The following is a 5864-nucleotide window of genomic DNA, read 5'->3' as shown; positions in this document are numbered from 1 at the left end:
AAGTCCCACTGATTACCGCCCAATTTCCATAACTCCCATATTATCTAAAGTTTTTGAACGTCTTCTGGCAAAACGTCTTAATAGGTTTGCTGAAGGTAATCATCTATTCCCTAGTTTGCAATTTGGTTTTCGGAAAGGCCTTGGAGCATGTGATGCCCTTCTTACAATCTCCAATGCAGTACAGAAATCCCTTGATTGTGGTCGGGAAGTTCGTATGATTGGCCTTGATTTTAGTGCTGCCTTTGACCGTGTTAATCATGAGGCCCTTGTTTTCAAACTGAAACAGTTGGGAGTGGGTGGGTCGTTTCTTAGCATTATTATTGATTTCTTAAGTAGTAGATCTCAAAGAGTTGTTGTTGATGGGCACCATAGTGAGTATAGGAATGTGATATCCGGTGTTCCACAGGGTAGTGTTCTTGGCCCATTACTTTTCATACTAAATACACATGACATGTGGTTTGGCCTAGAAAATAAGCTTGTTGCATATGCAGATGATGCTACTCTCTTTGCATCAATTCCATCCCCTGAATGTAGATCTGGGGTTGGTGAATCCCTTAATAGAGATTTAGCTAAAATTAGTGCATGGTGCAAATTATGGGGTATGAAGTTGAATCCTAACAAAACTCAAAGTATGATTGTAAGTAGGTCAAGGACGGTGGCTCCTCAACATCCGGATCTCAGTATTGATAATGTTTCTTTAAATTTGTATGACTCTTTCAAAATTTTAGGCGTGATTCTTGACAGCAAATTTACTTTTGAGAAACATATAAGGTCTGTGTCTTCTTCAATTGCACAAAAAATTGGCTTATTGAGAAAGTCTTTTAAGATATTCGGTGATCAATCTATTCTGAAGAAGTGTTTTAATTCTTTTATTCTACCTTGTTTTGAGTATTGTTCTCCTGTCTGGTCTTCAGCTGCTGATTCTCATCTTAATTTGTTGGACAGAAACTTACGGTCTATTAAATTTCTTATTCCTGATCTAGATATTAATCTCTGGCACCGTCGATCAATTAGTTCATTATGCATGTTGCATAAGATTTTTCATAACTCTGACCATCCTTTACATTCAGATCTCCCTGGACAATTCTATCCTGTTCGTAATACTAGGCAGGCAGTTAATTCTAATAGCCAGGCCTTCTCCATCATAAGACTCAATACTACGCAGTACTCTAGAAGTTTTATTCCAGCTGTTACCAAGTTGTGGAATGATCTTCCTAATCGGGTTGTTGAATCAGTAGAACTTCAAAAGTTCAAAGTTGGAGCAAATGCTTTTTTGTTGACCAGGCGGACATGAGTCTTTTTATAGTTTATATATGACATATTTGTTGTTGACGTTGTTAATAGTTTACATATGATATATCTCTTTTGACATTACTTTTTTTAGAATGATTTATTGTTAATTTGTTCTCTTCAGTTATTTATTTCCTTATTTCCTTTCCTCACTGGGCTATTTTTCCCTATTGGAGCCCCTGGGCTTATAGCATCTTGCTTTTCCAATTAGGGTTGTAGCTTGGATAGTAATAATAATAATATATATATATATATATATATATACATTATATTTATATATATATATATATATATTTAAATAGATAGATATATAGATAGATAGATAGATATATACATACATACATACATACATACATACATCAATATACATCTGGGTATATATGCAGTATATGTTTATATATACACACACACACATATATATATATATATATATATCCAGCTGTTACCTTTTAAAGACTTGGCAAGGCTGAAGCCCAGTTTTGTATTGTATCAGAGAGAGAGAGAGAGAGAGAGAGAGAGAGAGAGAGCCCTACCTTATTGCCTTATTCTATGTTTAGGTTACCCCAGGTCCCTCAGTGTGAGGCACCTCGTATATCCACCAGAGAGTTGCTATTGCATCTTCCGGTGTATTTTGCATCTTCCAGTCCTGGATGGCCTGGGATGCATCTTAGGTATTTATCGAGCTTATTTTTAAACACATCTATGCTCACTTCTCATATGTTTCTTAGATGAGCTGGCAGCGCATTAAATATTCACTGCATTATCGATGCTGGTGCGTAGTAGATTAATGTCCTGTGTGCCTTCCGGATTTTTCCTGGTATAATTTTGGGCACTATTAATCTAAATCGGTTTGCTCTTTCTAATAGTTTTAGCTCCATGGGGTTTTCAGTAATTCCTTCGATTTGATTCCATGCTTGTATTATCATGTAGTGTTCTTATCTCCTTCTTAGACTGTATAATTTTAAAAATTGCAGTCTTTACCAGTAGTCAAGGTCCTTAACTTCTTCTATTCAGGCAGTAAAGGACCTTTGTACACTCTCTATTTATGCAATATCCTTTTGGTAGTGTAGGTACCATATCACATAGCAGTACTCGAGTGTAATGCGTACATAAGTTTTGTACTGCATAATCATTTGTTCACCTTTTCTTATTTTAGTGTCTGAATAGCATTCCCATTTTTGCTTTGCATTTAGCCAAGTGTTGCTATTTGGTCGTTGCATAATATATTCCTGTTTAACATTACACCAAGGTCTTTAATTGCTTCCTTGTTTGTGATTTTCCCGTTATTAGGTCCCCTGTATGCATATAACATTCTTTCTCTGTTTCCATAATTCATTGATTTGATTTTATCGGATAGAGAGAGAGAGAGAGAGAGAGAGAGAGAGAGAGAGATCACACTTTTTTATTCAGTTACATATATATATATATATATATATATATGAAACAAGCAACACAAGCGTATTTGTTGATCTCACTTTTTGGCCGAAAGTAAGTAAAGGAGCTTTGCATAGATTAATTACAATTTGCATATTGTTTCGTAAATCCCATTAGCTAGTATGGGGTTTTATGTTGGAGATTTCGTTTTCAGCACAAAGTGTTATATCGGTTTTCGTATTCCTTCCGTTTGTCAAAATGTCATTGTAAAAGAGAGGTGTTGTGCTTGTTTTTAAAAAATAGTTACCATTTACGACTGGTCTAAAGTTCAATATAATAATTCTAATGTGTTAATGTTTATATGCTTATGGAGTTTTAATCTTAGGACTTTTGAATATTAATGTATTAAAAAGATAATTGTGGAACGAATATTTTAATTACATAATCGCATATTGCTACGTAAATTAAAAGGTTTTCTTATTCAATCATAAATGTCTTCCTATGCGTGTGTGTGTTCTTTCCAATAACTACATAACATCAAAGGACGAGAAATTACCTAAATATTACAAAAACTCAAACAATTTTCAATATCTACTCCATACTACCATTTATTATAATCCTAAAGTACTCTAGTTTCGAATCATCTATGTACAATGTGAATTGGGATCATAGTTTCTAATGCTTTGATCTCAAATCCGGAACTAAGTTTATGATTCCGTTAGGGGGTTTGATATCAGGGAAGGTCTTTATGTGTAATCAATATTTTCCTAACTATCAGGGAAAAACATTATGTAAAGACTGATCAAGCAAAATCAGACAATGGTTAGGTTAAAAAAATTTTGAAATCAAATCGCCTGAAATAACACATAAAATTCAGGATATATATCAATTTAGTAATATCAGTGTTACTCTATGGACATGAGTCAAGGTATGACAATGAAACAATCTCCAATATATTTAGTAGATTTGAGAACTAAGCCCTCAGAAGAATATTGGGAGTTAAATAGCAGGGCAGGATTAGAAATAAAACTACATGAGAGATTACTCGAGGGCCATATGTGAATGAGATCATCATGAGGGGTAGATGGAGATGGTTTCGGCATGACCATAGCACTCCTCGAGGGAGTTTAGTTCACCAAACGTTCAACTGGGCCTCACAAGGTACTAAAAGAGTTGGAATACCCAGACCTAAAAGGCTGATGGCTATTAAGCCAAAGTAGGAGAGGACGATTGGAGAATTATTGACTTAAAAGTTCAAGATAGAGAAAACTGGCAAAATATAACTGAGGTCCTTTGCGTCAATAGGCGTAGGAGGAGATGATGATGATGATGATGATATATGTATACAAACACACACACACACACATATATATATATATATATATACATATATATATATAAATATTTATATATATATATATATATATATATACATACATATATATGTATATATATATATATATATATATATACAGAGAGAGAGAGAGAGAGAGAGAGAGAGAGAGAGAGAGAGAGGTTGTTTAATGTGGAATGATATTACCATATAGAAATAAAACCTTTTACTATGACAAAATACTAGAGATAATCGTCTGCGTTTTTTATAGTAAATGAGAATAAGCTCCGTGTCATATACACTATTTTTTTCAGAGGTTCCTAGACTTGATAATAATAATAAATTTATAAATTTCATGATAATGTTATGAATACTAGTAATAACTATAGTCAATTCTTTTTAGAGAATGTTTATCTCATAACAGCAATCCAATTCCTAGCCTTAGATCACAAAAGCAACAAGAGGCAAGTGACTTTGAATTTGATTCCAAGTCACACCGACATTGCTGGCAATGACGAGGCCGATAACCTAGCTAATTCAGCCTTAATGTGCAAGACAATAATAATTACTGTGCAATCCTCACTTAAATCCATCAAGAATCAAATGGCAGCCTACTGCAACATCCAAAAGACTAGCGAAGTAAGGCGAGCCTTCTTAGATGGATCAAGATCTGCAAAGTTGTATATTGAAGCTACAAACTTACTACCACACCCAATTGCAAGGAAAACACCACGTCAGGACGCTTTCATCATCTGTAGACTGCGACTGGGATATCTATGCTGCTGGCAAATCATCCTAGACAACGATGGAGACCCAGCAACACAGCACAGACCAATAAGACCGTGCAATTACTGTAATCAAGATACAGAAGAACCACTACAACATTACTTACAGCACTCTCAAGAAACAAGCCTACTTCGACAGGATCTCAACCCCAACAATCCTGCAACTGCAACAGCAATTGTCAGACATATAATTGCAAATGTTGATGCCCTCTCAGCCTTTCTCCGCAGCTATCCTCCACCGAGATAACGTAACAACAGCACCAGTTTGCCATCTAAAAACCCTTTCAACTTCTCTGTTGAGATCAGAACGACCATTGGCGGCTGAGGGCAATAACTTGTACTCCTTATAAGAAGACAGTTTTGCGCTCTGTCAATTCTCTCATCGGTTGGGGGGGGGGGGAGCAGAGCCGTTGGTGGTTTTTATGGTTTTTAACGCCTCTTCCACTTGCAATCTCTCTTTTCAGTTTAGGTATCCCCTCTATCCACTAATACCCATAATGTCTCAAATAATCACTATTACAAGTAAATATTTATTTTTAATTTTGTTCTATTTTTACAGGTACAGGAATGTTTTATTCCACCCTTTCCCTACCACTCAAGCAACTACTATTCTCTTCTCTTCAGCTCTCTCTTGCATAGCTGAAATCTCACACTATACCTCTGTCTAATAACTTAAGCTTAAACCACTATGAAGTTTTTTACTTCACCTATACCAATATCTCCTACTAAAACTCCACAACTCCTTCCCAAGCCCTCCTACTTATCGGGACTTATTACTATAACTCTTTTTCTCTAACTATAGACTGGAGCCAGTGGGTTCCTGGGAAGGATATCCCCTTCCACAGTCACCTTCTTCACTCTCCAAACAGGCTTTAATACTGCCTGTTACCACCCTCAACCCAAAACCTAACCCAATATCCTAAAAATAAAAGTTGCAGAATACCCCCTACCCAATTACCTATCCCAAAAAATCCTACCAAAACACCTACGGGCTGCTAGATTGCAAGAGCCCGTGTCTGGACAAAAGGGCCAGGCAATCTTCAACAACAACAACAATTTTTAGTGAGGGAGATTTGGACCGA

This window comes from Palaemon carinicauda, chromosome 14 (genome assembly GCF_036898095.1).
Source record: "Palaemon carinicauda isolate YSFRI2023 chromosome 14, ASM3689809v2, whole genome shotgun sequence".
NCBI classification, from domain to species: domain Eukaryota; kingdom Metazoa; phylum Arthropoda; class Malacostraca; order Decapoda; family Palaemonidae; genus Palaemon; species Palaemon carinicauda.
The sequence above is the reverse complement of the archived record's forward strand: the minus strand, read 5'-3'. Positions refer to the sequence as shown.